We start from the raw sequence: 15,640 nt of genomic DNA, 5'->3' as shown, positions 1-15,640 counted from the left end.
AAATCAAATAAACGTCGGTAATATACGGTGGAAACGCTGTATGTAATGCCTGGTGCAGTGAAGGACCCGGAGTACGTTAGAAATTCTTGTTGCCAGAAAGGTGTTGCAAGCTTGGGGTCGACCAAAAATTGGAATCCGATGCGGGGCAAAAGTCTCGGCATAACTTTCAACGGTCGGAACTCGCTCTTTCCAGCAATGCGCACATGGTTTGAAGGCGTGCAGTGGAACACAAAGATATTTAGAAGGCACACAAGACCAATCTATTTCGGGTGTGCAGGGGCGGAGTTGTGCCCCATGAACCAAGCAATAGGCCAGAAGTTTTGGAGCAATTTGTTTGAGCACCAGAAACGATGCTAAACCAATCTACCGTGGACACCACATCATACGTGCTGGGCTTGTCAATGCAGAAAAATGCAAGATCGTCAGCATACGCTAGCGAATTGACTTCATTACCCAAAACAGGGAACCCATGGATATTACTGTTACGCAAAACGCTCAAAAAAAGCGGTTCCAGTTAAAGAGCAAAACGCAAAGGAGACATCGGACACCCTTCCTTCACCGAAGAGCGGATTGGTACGTGGTTCCAGAGCTGGCCATTAATAATTGATCGTGTTGAACAGCTGCAGTAGGAAAGTTGCACCCCGTTATAGTACAGTCGACCACACGTTTGTTCGCTCTAGAAGTGAAAACAGAAATTTATGGCGAACACGGTATATGCTTTCGCAAGGTCGATCTGAACCACAGCAAGCTGCTCATGAGAACTGGAGTAATACTCGTATTCAAGAATGGTCCGCGCAGTGCGAACACTACTTTGAATCGAGTGGCCTCTGAAACCACACATCTGATGAGATCCAATCAGTACCGACATTGCAAATTGCAGGCGATTTGATAACATTTTAGAAAAAATTTGAAATTCACATTTGCAAATGGATTGGACCTATAATCAACGGAACGCAGTTTTCCTTCATCAGTAGTATTCGGAATTAGCACTGCGCGGCGTTTTGTAAATGATTAAGCTAGGGCTCGTATATCGAGCCCCGCCGTGAAGACCCACAGCAGGACAGGAGTAAGAATACGTTTAAAAGCCTTGTATAATTCGCCTGGAATTCTCTCAGGACCAGGCAGTTTTAAGACAAGTAATTGATCAATTGCATATTCTACCTCTTCCTGAGTGGAAGAGCCGCTAATAACAGAACAATCGTCACCTGATAAAGGGCTCGCTAAGGTGCGGAAGCCAGAAAAAATTTGCTAATCATGCGCATCAGGAGAAGCACTTAACAAGTCTGTATAATAATCGACAAATACGGACATCACCCCTTTGTACTGGCCACTAGCTGTCATTGGACATCATTCACGAAATAAACTTTGCACTCGCGAGACGGCTCTCATCAAGCAAAGCCGGTCGTGTCGGGTACCCACACTGCAAATCACGCTTGGTACGAGATCTAACAGGGGCACCCACGTAGCGTTCTGCATCAAATCTTTGTAAATCACTTTTGGGATTACCAAATTCATCTGTATATAAGCCAGATCCTTCCCATTCCAATTCATACTGGTTGTAAAAATTTTTCCTTAGTGTCTACTCCTGATATTTGCTGCAAAACGTCCTCAAGAAACCGCTTTCTATAGTTGCAGCACGCACGTCCTGCTTAAACATTTCTCAAGAGGCGAACGGCATCTTGCTCGAGAAACAGGATTCCAGTTGAGAGCGGACACAATTGACAAATTCTTAATCATTAATTGCTGATGAGTTTAGCGCCGAATTTGGCCTAAATTTTGAACAATCACTGCCTCCGAGGCGAGGAACCAACATATAGTGAACAGAGAATGAAACTGGTATAGTGTCACAGACCAATCCTCGCAAGATAAGTACGAAAGATGCATAAATTCGATTTAGGCGAGCGTGAGAATGGCCCTTAATTCGTGTGAATAAGCGGGAACCTGGACATGAAGCTGCGGTATCAATGGGCCCAGCATCTTTCGTAACAAGAGAAAAAAAAATACACCACTCCTATCTCTGGGTGTATCAGGACCGGCACAATCAACTGGGTCGCACACACAATTAAAGTCACCCATCAGCACAACGTGCCAGTCACAGTCCAGTAAGCTGGCTATGCATTCAAAAAGACTAATGCGCTGTGGCACAGTAAAAAATGCATTGACATTAATTAGTCGCCTTGGCTTTCCATAGAGCAGAAAATCGCAGCATAGCAACCAGCCCTCATTACCGACATTGTAGGTGAAGCCCTAAGAAGGAAGTGTCTAGCGCAGAAACGAACAGCAACCCGCCGAAAAGCTCAAAGCATGTATCTTCCTCACCTCGGTATCTTCCTTACTTTCATTTTTCGTCTGCTGGACGGCGATAACATCAAGGTGCCTGCTGCAGAAGAGGCGGCGGAGTTGGATCTGCCTCTGTCGAGACCTGCGGTAACGTACATTCAGGTAGGCGGCTTCGCCGTCTACCGAGAGGCACATGGAACAGTAGTATTCGCCAAGCCACTGACATTATGAAGCGAAATAAAGGCGCGGATAGTGAATGAACAGTTCTTAAAACAGCAGTTTCGAGATCTTTATTAAAGCAGAGCCCTCTAGGCTATGAGTACGTCAGTCTAGGCGGCTCTGATTAAGGCCTACATGAGTAATTATGAGCATGTTAATTACAGTTCTCGCAATCAAGCGAGTACCAAATTGCCTCCGATTCCGATAAATTTCCTCCGTGCTTGGCGAGTAGTAGAGGCGCCATCATGCGGCACAAGCTGAAAACTCTCGCAATGTACGGCGCTGGCCCAGCTGATGGCGGACCAGGCAAAGCTTCCGCGTCGCGTGAAAACGAAGCAACGACGGCTAAGCGGACCCGCCGCGGTGGCTCAGTCGTTAAAGCACTCGTCTACCGAGCCGGAGTACCCGGGTTCGAACCCGACAGCAACGGCCGCGTTTCGATGGAGGCGGAACACAAAAGGCGCCCGTACCCTGTGCGATGTCAGTGCACGTTAAAGATCTCCGGGTGGTCGTAATTATCCCGGAGCCCTCCACTACGCAACCTCTTCCTTTCTTGCTTTCTTTTGAAGCGGAAAGCTTCACTAGGCTAGTCAACACCGCGCTTCGCCTGAGTCACCCCTGGGCGCCGCCGCGGCGCGCGCACGTCGCCACTTCTCCTCCTCGCCACCGTTTTACCCCTCGCCGCTGCCGCGCGGTCGCCGCCGCCGTGCCAAGAGGAGAAGGCTCTTTCGTAAGGCGTTGCGAGAATGCGTGAGCGGCGGCGGCAGCCGTAGAAGAGGCGCAGACATTTGCCATGGAAGAAGGAAAAGAAGACCCAGAAGAGGTAGCGAGGGAGTTGGCTCAAAAGCAGCGAGCATATGGAAAGTGCAAGGCTAGACAGGCGGCTGAAACACCAGAAACACAAGAGGCACGCCTTGCTAAACGGCGGCAAAAGGACGCTGAATTGCGGCGTTTCGCTGCGGCAGCTGAGAGTGGCCAGGTGAGCGAACACTGTACTTCGGGAGACGTCGAGCGGTTTAGAAGGAAATGAAAACGCCAGAGCTAAACGAGCATCTGTTTGACGTTTTGCTGCAGCTGTGCGCAGTACGCATCTGAAAGGAGGAGTATATAAGGCGCTCTGGCCCATAGAACAGGCGCAGACACTCGCCATGGAAGGAGAAGAAGCAACAGTCGGACGGCGCAGAAGCACCAATCCAGAAGTGGTAGCTTGGGAGTTTGCTGAAAAGCAGCGAGACCTTTTCGCTTCGAGATATCCAGGCTTAACCTTAGCTAAGCCATAGCCAATTTTTTCTTCCTTTCTTTTACTCCCACCTTCCTCTCTTCCCTTTCCTTACGGGTTGGTTGGCTGGTTGCGACTGAGAAAAGGATGGAAAGGAAAAGTGCACTGGCCTGCCAACTGGCTCAAACCGAGCCACCACGGCTGCCACGTGCAGATAGAAGAGTGTTGAAAGATAAAAGGACAGCGTAAAAAAGACAGCAAAGACGCGTGTCGCAACAACCGCGTCCGCCGGCACGGACGCTGGCTGAAAAAAAAATGACTGTGGCTTAGCTTGGTTAAGCCCGGTAATTGCGAAAGCAATATCCGTAGCTACGCCATGGTTGAGCTGGTAGTGTAGCTGGTGGTGGAGCTTGTGGTTAGACTTGTGGCGATGCATCGGTTATAGAATCCAATACAATTAAATCATATCCCCAATCCAATCCTATCCAATCCAATTCAATCCGAAGTAGGGCCCCTGGTTATTGCGGCAGACGGCATAGCAGAGATCAAGCTAAAGGCCAATGGTAGCTACCGCGCCCTCGCCACGCGAGGAGCTGAAATTGAAAGTAGTATTGCTTTCGCAATAAAAAAAAATAGATACACGGCCGCAGTCCGAAGGCTGCAGTTCAGGTGTCCGCCAGGATCTGGGTGACTGATACTGCGCCATTTTCTCTCCTCAAAAAACCAATTTCACAACGGCTATGCAGGTAGCGGAGACACCCGAAGAACGAGTGGAACGTCTCACGAAGAGACGCCACCAAGCTGCTGATAGGATAGGATAGGATAGGATGAACTTTATTATTGCGAAGCAATACTACTTTCACTTTCATCTCCTCGCGTGGCGACGCCGCGGTAGCTACCATTGGCCTTGAGCGGCGCGAATAGCGGTGTGACGTCACAGTTGCAAGAGCAGGGCTCCAACTTGTGCCGTCGCGAGGCGAGGCCGCGCGTGGTGGCTGCTGCCTAACTCCTGCCCCTGCCGCGCGCGACGTGGATTGGATTGGATTGGATTGCATAACCGATGCATCACCAGCTGAACCATGGCGTAGCTACGGATATTGCTTTCGCAAATACCGGGCTTAACCAAGCTATGCCACAGCCATTTTTTGCTCTATTTTACAAGTTATTACGGTCGACAGAGGTCCGCGCCCCTATTCGAGGGCACCGCTGAGCTTGGTTGCTCGCTTGAAATGGATGACCAGTTCTCTCTGGAGAACCGCTAAGCCGCTGGAGAGCTAACTATCCCACAGTTCCGCACTCGGATTTTGTATTCTATGGAAAGCCTCGTTTCTTTTGCATTCCGACGTGATATGATATAGGGTGGGTTTCGCCCCACACCATGGGCATATGTCCCTGTACTAATCCGGGTACATTTTGCTTAGTATATGTAAGTTCGCAAAGGTTCCCGTTTGCAGTTGCCGCCAGTATACTGCTTCGTGTTGATTTAAAAGGTTTTGTGGGGGAGGATACTTTGCCCTCATTCCTCTGTAATAATTCAATATCTGCGAATACTCCGGGACTACCCGGGAGAACTCCTCATGGGCCGCGTGTTGAAGCGCTCGGTTCGTGTGCTCGCGAGCTATTTCGACGGCCTTCTGGTTGCCCTCGATCCCAGTGTGTCCCGGTATGCAGAAAATAGTGTGTCTGACTGGTTCTTTGGGAAAGTCTGCGCGAAGAAGAAAGCGAAGTGCTTTCCGACTGATTCTGCCGTTCATATAGTTACGGCATGCCTCTTTGTAGTATTACAATCTGCGGAACGACTACGGCGTGTCCCTATCGAAATGTTAGTGGATTGAAGTGCTATCGCTACATATACCGTTTTTTTTGCTGGTTTACTGGGGTTTAACGTCCCAAAGCAACTCAGGCTATGGGAGACGCCGTACTGAAGGGCTTCGGAAATTTCTTCCACCTGGGGTTATTTAACGTGCACTGAGATCGCACAGTACACGCGCGTCAAGAATTTCGCCTTCATCGAAATTCAGCCGCCGCGGTCGGGATCGAACGCGCGTCTTTCGGGCCAGCAGCCGGGCGCCGTAAACACTGAGCCACCGCGGCGAGTATTGGAAATGTGCGTCGTAGTGACCCCAGAATGGTAAGGTCTCGAATTAGCTTAGAACTGAAGAAGAAAGAGAAAAAAGTTGTGGAACGGAAGCCCATTAACGAGGTAGTGGTAAGAAGGCAAGTACAGAAATTCAGGATACTGTTGCAAAACAGATGATCGGTTCTAAATGAGGAAGACGGCCTTAATGTAAAGTCAATTAACGATAGTCTCACAGCTATGATCACGAAATGCGCCGTCGAAGTAAGCGGTAGGAAGGTTCGATAGGATGCGGAATGAATGAATGAATGAATGAAAAACTTTATTGTATAAGGGTTCTTTCTCGCAGCATAGGTGGAGCCCTCAGTCCAGGGCCGCAGTGGCCTTTGCAGTCTTGCAAGCCCTGTCGATCAGCTTGAGCTGCTCTTGACGCTTCGAGCAGGACAACGCAGCCTCCCACTGCTCCGGTGTTGGTGTGTTGTTTATCGGCGCTGCCTGCATTTTCTGACAGGCCCATGTAACGTGGTAAAGCGTTGGGTGTTCACCGCATAGCGGGCATTTGTTGGCATATGTGGAAGGATAGATTTTGCTGAGTAAACACAGATTGGGGTATCTATTAGTCTGCATTTGTCTCCAAACAACCGACTAATCTCTACTAAGGTCTTTGTAGGGAGGAGGGTAGGTCCTACGGAGGGCTCGTTGGTGGTCTAAGATGACTGCATATCGTCTAGTGACTGCGTCCAGTTGCTCTTCGGTGCGCGCCTCCCGGTTGGCGTACGCTCGGGCATTGGCGTCCGTACGTTGGTTCCCTTTGACAGCCTCATGGCCTGGTGTCCACGTGATGAAGCACCTCGTAAAAGTGATTGTCCTCGCCTTGAGTATGTGAATGGCTGCAGTGGATATGCGTCCACTGCTGTATCTTCTGCACGCCTCTTGCGAGTCTGTAATGATGTGTGCATGGGGCTCGTCACTCTGCTGGGTGATGGCGAGTGCAATTGCTGCTTCCTCAGCCTCGAGGATGTTGTTGGTTTTTATCGAAGCGCTGTTGGTTTCACTGAGCTGGTGATCCACAACGCTGGCTACCGAGCCGTATCGGTGTCTGTATGTTGTTGCGTCAACGTATAATACGTCTTTTGCCCCGGTGAAGCTTCTTTCGTGGAATTCAGATCTTGCCTTTCTTCTCGCCTTATGTATATCTGGATGCATGTTTTTTGGAATCGGACTGATCTCAATGATCCTCCTGATTTCATTTGGAACGCTCGCTATGCTATTGATTTCTTTCAAAGCGTCCTTCATGCCGAGCAACCGCAGCGTGTTTCGGCCTGTTGCGGACAGCATCAGTCTTCTTTTCTGCGCGCGAAGGTGGGCCTCGATATGTTCTTGTACTGTGTTGTTTATGCCCAGTTTAAGGAATTTCTCCGTCGAAGTGTTGACCGGCAGTCCGAGAGCGCATTTGTATGCTTTTTAAGAATTGCCTCTAACTGCTCCTTTTCTTGCTCAAGCGGTGTTTGGTAGGGGACGCCGTATAAGATCCTACTCACCACGAGCGCCTGTACTAGCCTACATGTGTCTTCCTCCTTCATACCTCTTCTTCTGTTGGAAATTCTTGCAATCATCCTGATGATCAGTGCTACGGTATTTGCTAGCTGTAAGATCGTGTGATCAATACGACGGTTGCTTTGGATCCACATGCCGAGGATCCTAACTTTTTATACTTCCGGAACCTTCGTTTCCGCTATGTAGATATCTATGGAGTTTTGCAGATCATACCCATGTCTGTAGACTCTGAGCACCTCGGATTTTTCAGGGGAGCATGCGAGTCCACAGTGTCGGGCGAATGCGCTGACCGTGTCTGCTGCGCGCTGAAGAAGCTCTTGTTTTTATCCTAAGGATCCCCTTGTCACCCAGGTTGTGATATCATCTGCGTAGATGGCATGCCTGATTGCTTCAATTTCTTCGAGCGCCCTTGCTAATCATTGCAATATTAAAAAGCATAGGTGAGAGCACATAGCGATGCGGACAGGCTATCTAAGGAGACAAACGATCTGATTAACAAACGCCAAAGCATGAAAGTGTCTAGACCTACAGGCAGAATAGAAAAGGCAAAGCTATCAAAGTTAATAAATAAGCGCCAGTTAGCTTACAAAAGGAAGTCAAACATGGAGGGAATTGAGCATGCTGTAAAGAACGGAGGTAGCCTAAAAGTGGGGAAGAGGAAATTAGGCATACGTAAAAATCAAATGTATGAGCTAACATACAGATAGGGCAATGCCGCTAGCAATATACGCAAGATTTTTCAGTAGCCGAAGAGTTCTACACAGATCTATACAGTAGCCAATGCAATGCAAGGTAACAGCAGATCTCTTGAAGAACGGAGGGGAGAATTTCGCCTTCATAGAAATGCAGCCGCCGCGGCCGGGATCGCACCCGCTTCTTTCGGGTCAGCAGCCGAGCGCTGTAACCACTCAGCCATCGCGGCGGGGTCCTACATATACCAAATGCATAGCTGGGGAAATCTGTTGCCAATTTTTGTAGCGTGAGCTAGACAGGCCGAGGTTGAGCAGTTTCGCGTAGTTCCTGGAGAGCCGTGCTGCGCATGCGCGAGGAGCAGTGACGTCACACGGCGCCCTCTGGCGTTCCTCGCCATGCGTGCTCGCCTTCCTTTCTTTGAAATGCTCGGAGCGCAAGACGTTAACGCCAACGCCAGTGAACACAATGAACGTCGACGGCCTATTGCTTCACCGCAGCGTTTCTGGCACAACCTTGTCAATTCCTGCAGCCCACATTTCTCTCCCATCACACCACGTACCTATAAGCAATATTCAGGCGTCCACTGACCGAGGGTGCCATTATGCGCGCTTGCTTTCCTTAAAATGGTCGCAGTGTAATACGTTGTCAACGCCAACGCCAATCAACTCAACAAACGCCGACGGCCCACGGCTTCAGCGTCGCGTTTCTGGCACAACGTTGTCAATGCCGACGCATGCAGCGCACACCTGTCACTACCGCCACCTAGCTTCCAGCACGGTTGAGGTGTCCACTTTTCCAAGAAGGCAGGTGTCCACCGAGATGTGCACACCTCGCCCTCACCTCACGCTACCGATATCCTGGCACAGCAGAACTAAGCAACTGTCTATTTCTTTCTTTCCGACACAAGGCGCTAGTATGGTTTGGGAACTACGAGGACTCCCTCACAACCTGGGAACGCTTCTTTATAGAATTCCGACCTTGTTTAAAGCTTGAACGCAATAGATCAATTACCGGGAGAAACATGCACAACCTACGCAGGGAGTCCTCAAGATATGTAAAACATAACTTGAGTTATTTTAAATAGTAATGTAGAACAGTAATCACCGATCCCGGCCGCGACGGCTCAATTTGGATGGAGGCTAAATTCTATAGGGCCGTGTACTGTGAGATGTCAGTGCACATTAAAAAACCTCATGTCGTCGAAATTATTGGGGAGCCCTTCACTACGGCGTCGCTCATAGGATGGTGGTTGATTTATTGGGTTTAACGTCCCAAAGCGACTAAGGCTATGAGACACGCCGTAGTGGAGGGCTCCTGAAATTTTGACCACCTGGGGTTCTTTAACGTGCACTGACATAGCACAGTACACGGGCCTCTAGAAATTCTCCAAAAAAATTCAAGTCGCTTTGGGACGTGAAACCCCGATAAACCAAACCATCAACTTGATATAAAACATATGTTCAAGAAATAGAAAGTAGACCATCTTCTGAAGGGCATTACAATCAATTATTAAAATTTTCTGATTGTGAAAGATGATCTGGGAGCCATCTCAGATGTCGTCCGGTACGTCCGCACATTCAATATTAAGGACTCGTTGTATTACAACCAAATTTTGGTGGCTGGCCAATGTCCCAACTGTAGCCACCGTTGCAGAGAGCTTTATGCACCTGTCATCGATAATCGGACAGATCGTTCTCGAGGACCTCCAGCGATTGTTGTTTTTTTCGTTGCGACTGAAGGAAGAATGAAAAGGAAAGTGCACGGGCCTGCCCACTGGCTCGAGCTGTGTCACAATCGCTGCCACGAGCAGACAGAGAAGAGTTGAAAGATGATAGAGAAAAGACTGAAAGAACAGACGCGCGTCGCAACAACAGCCGAAGCGGCCACGCCGGCTGTAGCAGATACCCCCCTCTTCCTGCCCACCAAAGGGAATCAGAACAACCGTGCAAAGAAGGCACTCACCGTCCATTGAAAGAAAACCTTACAACCGAAACACAGAACAATGGCCACCCCTCGCACCACTCAGGAAGGAAAGCCCAGAGGCCACCACGGCTGCCCAGACACCTTTGGAGCAGGCCATGGAGACCGAGAGCCCAGAACCGTCGGACAAACAAGATAAGAAAAACCACAGAATTTGGAACTCCGTGAACGCAGGACATCAGAATTTGGAACGCGATTTCGCACAACTTCAACCTCTTCGGGGGCCCAGTGGTACCACGATAGACGCCGCCCAGCCAAGGGCCTGTACATCAAAAGCCAGTGATTGCACAGCCCAAATCCAGGAGACCCAGGAGACGCAGTCACTCCGGAACGCTACACCCGAGGAAGAAGCCGGCCCTGCTGAAAAGGGTGAGTTGTCCGTCCAAGCAGCCTCCACTCCTACCTCTTATCCAACCGCTGACCCTCCCATTACAGCTCAAGAGGCGGTAAACCAGTACATACGTTCCGCTGAATTTCGATCCGAAATCATTAGCATAATCAACACCATAGCTGCTGAACAACTCGAAGCGATGCAGCAACAGCTCATACTAGCCCAGGCACAGTTGATACACACCATCACTGACAGGATAGAAGCTATAATTAACACACGATTGGAAAAACATGAAGCTGATATCAACAAGATTTTCCAGCTTGTACCTCATCAGAAATTGCCTCGCAAGCAGCACTCAGTTCAACCCGCTGCCTGTCCTCATCCAGTGCCTACAGACCAGCAACATGGCGCAGAACAATAGCACGCGAAAAGGTGGGCGGCGACGCCAATCTTCTACACTAACAGAAACAATTATATGACAATGGAATTGTCGCAGCATACGCTGAAAACAAGCACAACTAGCCGCATATATCGCAAACTCCCCAAATCCCCCCATGTCACTGCTCTGCAAGAGACGGAAACAAATCGCATTCATAACCACGGTTATCACACGGCAGCCCTTACTGCACGTACAACAATCCTGACATTCGCATCCATGCAGGTGCTAGACCGCACACCGACAAACACGCCCGACAGCAAGGGCACTCAGTATACCGCGATAGAGCTCACCTCACCGGGGCACATATACGGCCTCACTATTCTTAACATATACAGCAATCCTAAACATAAAGGCAGAGTTATTCCGGGCATCCTGGTCTCGTTTCGCTCCTCCAAGCTCCTTGTGGTGGGTGATTTTAATGCGCGTCATACGAACTGGGGATACACCTCGGATACCCCTAAAGGTAACCTCATTTCTACCGAAATGGCTGATTACAACCTTAGCCTGATCACAAACCCCATCGTACCCACTCGCATTGGCACAAGTGTCACCCGCGACACCACACCCGATCTCACATGGGCCGCAGCGAACATAATCGTTAAATATCACACGGTGCTCCAAGACAGCCTTGGAAGTGACCACTTTCCAGTCTCCACTATTATTGCTTATGATTCCAAGATTTTCAACCCTCGTTCGCAGCTTCTCACTGACTGGGACAAATTGCGCTCATACTTGGCAGCTGATCCTACAAAACCCCGTAATGTCACTGACTGGACAGACCGTCTGGTGAAGGCCATCCAGTCGAACAGCAAAAGCATTAAAATACCCCTAAGGCACCGCAGGTTGATCCGCATCTGGCTCATCTATGGGAGGCCCTACAGGGACTTCTCAAACGCTGGCGTCACCAGCGACACAATCGCAAACTGAGACTCCGCATAGCCGGTCTCACTCGCGAGGTAGAAGAATACGCGAACACGCTAGCCCGCGCGAACTGGGCAACCTTTTGTAACGATCTCAAGGGTACATTAAGCACAAAACGCACGTGGTGCCTCCTACGCGCTCTCTTAGGTCCAACAACCACTAAATCTCAGACACAAGTATACACGCAACGTCTAATATAACTAGAGCTCCAAAAAGGCGCCAACATAATTGGCCAACTACGGGAAACTTTTATACCCACACCCCTTCAGTCAGCAGTTCCACCCAATCTACCTCCACTTAACCCAGAACTTGATGCCGTCATCACCTCCGGTGGAGCACCGAGCTACGTGCTGATCTTGCTGCTTACTTCTAGGTCCTGTTTTTGCGATCGCCTGCTGCCCCCGTTCACTTTGCCGCCTGCCGGCTACTTGCCGGCTGATCAACGAGCGAGCAACGGAATACGCACGGCGCAACATCTAAGCCGCGGGCCAGCGATAACATCATCGCTTGATGTTCAACGGCAGCGGTGACGTCAGGGGCCTGGAAGGAGCTGAAGCCTACAAAAGGAAGAGCCAAACGATGCTGGGGTGCAGTCCGGTGGAGCACCGAGCTACGTGCTGATCTTGCTGCTTACTTCTAGGTAAGAGGCCTTTCAGCTGAGTTCAGACGTCTTTCTTTGCTCCAGTGGACTGCATTCCTGTATTGAACCATGCCGCCGCGAGATTGCATGAAATGTTCAAAGTTGCTTGAAAACGGTCAAGAGAGTGTATCATGTGCTAAATGCAAAAAAGTATACCATGCAGGTAAATGTGCGGGAATGACTAAAAAAACTTTCAAAAACATGACAGCACGCGAAATCGACCGCTGGATGTGTGAGAGCTGTAAAAAGAAGGACACAGAGGAAGAAACATCAGAAACCAGTGACACAGAACTAAGTAGAGAACGAAGGGGAGAAAAGAAAAGTCGAATGAGTCATGTAGCAAAACTGATTGAGGAGATTAGCCAAAAGATGGCTGCAGTCTTGGTTCGGCTGGAAGCGCTGGAAACAAAGGTAGACAGCCAGTGCACGACAACAGCAGGAATAGAAGCATCGATGGAACTCCTGTCACATAAATATGACGAAGTTATCGCCACCATGGCAAGGCAAGAAAAGGATATTGCTGAACTAAAAACCACTTCAGCAGAGCTGATGCAAAGGATTTCAGAAAAGGACACTGAAATCGCACGACTGAAGGAAAACGTTGAGAGTGCTGAACAGTACTCAAGGCGGAAAAACGTCGAGCTGCATGGCGTTCCCTATAAGCAGGGCGAAGATCTGTACAAAGTTCTAGCGGAACTGAGCGCAAAGCTAGAAATAGCGACAGTCGAGCGTCACTCACTAGAAGCCGTTCACAGGTTAAAAGAGCAGAAAGATAAGATACCCCCAATCATTGTCAGATTTAAGGACTTGGCTGATCCTGACCTTTGGATTTCGAAGAAGTATGCACTGAAGTCTGATGACATTTACATAAATGAAAATCTGACACGAGCACAAAAGAAGTTATTATGGCAGAGTAAACAGAGGGGCAAACAGCAGGGCTACAAGTTTGTCTGGATGCGCAATGGCAAAATCTTTGCAAGGCGGGAAGAAGGAAGTACTGCTAACAACATTGCAACGGAAAGTGATTTGGAAAAAATGAATTAATGGCTGAGTTCATGTCTTTTTTTGAGGGGGATTCTCATGTAAAACAGGTTGCAAAAGAAGAAGGGTTGATTCAGGAACTAAGTTTATTGCATGTAAACATACGTAGCATAAAAAAAACTGGGATCAGCTTTGTGCTTATGTGAATAGCCGGCAGAAGAAAGAAGATGTAATTGTCCTAACCGAGGTTAATCTAGACGCAACCCAACAAAACATTTACAGCCTTGTTGGTTACTCTCATTACACTTGGTGTAGAGAAAACAGAAAAGGAGGAGGTGTGATCGTGTTTGTTAATGATACCTGGCTGTCATACGAAATTCAGGTATCCATAGACAACGCAGAAATGGTTGTTGTTTCTCTTAACAAATTGAATGTAACTTACACTGTGTGTGCAATATACAGACCACCCAGCAAGAACACCACTTTATTCCTGGAAGAACTTAGCTCACTAGTAAAAACATATATGAACGAGAAGCATTTTATTTTAGCCGGAGATCTAAATATAGATATAATGCAAGAGTCAAAGAGGGTAGTCAGGGACTATCTTGATCTACTGGCAGAGTTTGGCTTAGCTAACCTTATTAATAAATGTACTAGAGAGGAATTTTTAGGTTCCAAGATAACGACATCGTGCATCGACCATATAGTTGTTCGCATGGCAGACAAACACTGCTCTTCAGGAGTAATTAAGCTGAAACTCGCAGATCACTACTTTGTGGCACTAGTAACCATGACAGAAACTTCCAACTACGAAGGTAGTGCGAACATAAGACCTATAGCTAGGAAAATTTTAGACGACAGGAGTGTAGAGAATGCAATTCAGCAAACAAACTGGGATGGGATGTTATCTCTGGATCACATGACTTTGTATAATACATTTCTTGCAAAGTTGCACCTAATATACTCGACATCATACAAATCTGTCAAAATTAAACAAAGAAAACCAGACAACCACTGGATAACGCAGGAAATTATGGAGTTGTGTTACTTAAAGGATAAAGCCTGGCAAAACTGTAGGAAGGACCCTGAAAACACTGCACTTAGACAGCAATTTCGCACATTGCGAAATCTTGTAACAGCCAAAACGCGACTGGCTAAAAGAAGATACCTATCCCAGCAGTTTGCACTGAACAAGAACGACGGAAAAAAGACATGGAAATTAGCAAACAGTTTAATGGGCCGGGTCAAACAGTCTACGATTGAGGAGACGATCGAAAAAAACTTTCGGAAGGAAGAAACACAGTCATTGTGTGAACTGTTTAACGACACATTCATTCACGCAACAGATAAGCTGCGCGTCGCTCATGGAACAAAACGTCTAGAATACAACCCAATACTTACATGCGCACAAACAGCGTACCTTCCCGAGTTAACAGAGACTGAGTTGTGGAACATCATGCGTAGAATGAAGATGTTCAAGCCGCCTGGTTTTGATAAGATCCGTGTGCGCGATCTGTACTGCAACTTTAATATATTAAAAGGTGTGATCCTCAAAATACTAAACGGCATATTAGAAACCTGAATAATGCCCAGACAATTGAAAATATCGATAGTGAGGCCTGCGTATAAAAGCGGAAAAAGAAATGACTGCGCAAACTACAGACCGATTTCTATTATATCTGTTCTTGCGCATATTTTGGAAAAACACGTGGGATTAGTTATGCAGTCTTTTTGCGAGAAGTTTTCTTTAAATAACCCGGCACAATACGGCTTTACAAAGGACCGGAACACAACTACGCTCTTAGAAGAATTCTCGGATTACGTTAACACCGCAATTGAAAACAATCATCTTAAATTAGCACTATTTTTAGACCTATCGAAAGCCTTTGACACTATTGATCACGCATTAATGTTGCAAAAGTTAGAAAACATGGGTTTCCGGGGACGATCTCATCAATTCTTTCAGGGCTATTTCACAGACAGAGCACAGTGCGTTAGAATTGATGATAAATACAGTGAATTTAGGGCGATCAAATTTGGTGTTCCACAAGGAAGTACACTGGGCCCATTACTATTCAATATGTACGTCTCTGAACTCGGTTTTTTGGAATTAACATCGAGAATCTTTCAGTATGCAGACGACACAGCACTAGCACTAGAATTCACTGATCTTCATTTTGCAAGCAAAAGCTTTCAGCAGGATATATGCAAGGTAATAGACTGGCTTGCTCAAAACTCAATTTATTTAAACCAGCAAAAAACGAAACTTCTCTGTTTTAGAAACCCGCACAAGCGAGTACTCC

The 15,640-nt window shown here is 47.9% G+C and overlaps 1 pseudogene; it reads right to left on the bottom strand.

Annotated features, from left to right (window-relative positions):
• Positions 1 to 6,158: 6,158 nt before the first annotated feature.
• LOC149361370 (uncharacterized) lies at positions 6,159 to 7,001 on the bottom strand (annotated as a pseudogene).
• Positions 7,002 to 15,640: the final 8,639 nt, after the last annotated feature.

This window comes from Amblyomma mixtum, chromosome 2 (assembly GCF_055824585.1).
Source record: "Amblyomma mixtum isolate Tamu chromosome 2, ASM5582458v1, whole genome shotgun sequence".
In the NCBI taxonomy this organism is placed as follows: domain Eukaryota; kingdom Metazoa; phylum Arthropoda; class Arachnida; order Ixodida; family Ixodidae; genus Amblyomma; species Amblyomma mixtum.
This window is presented reverse-complemented; position numbering and strand designations above follow the sequence as displayed.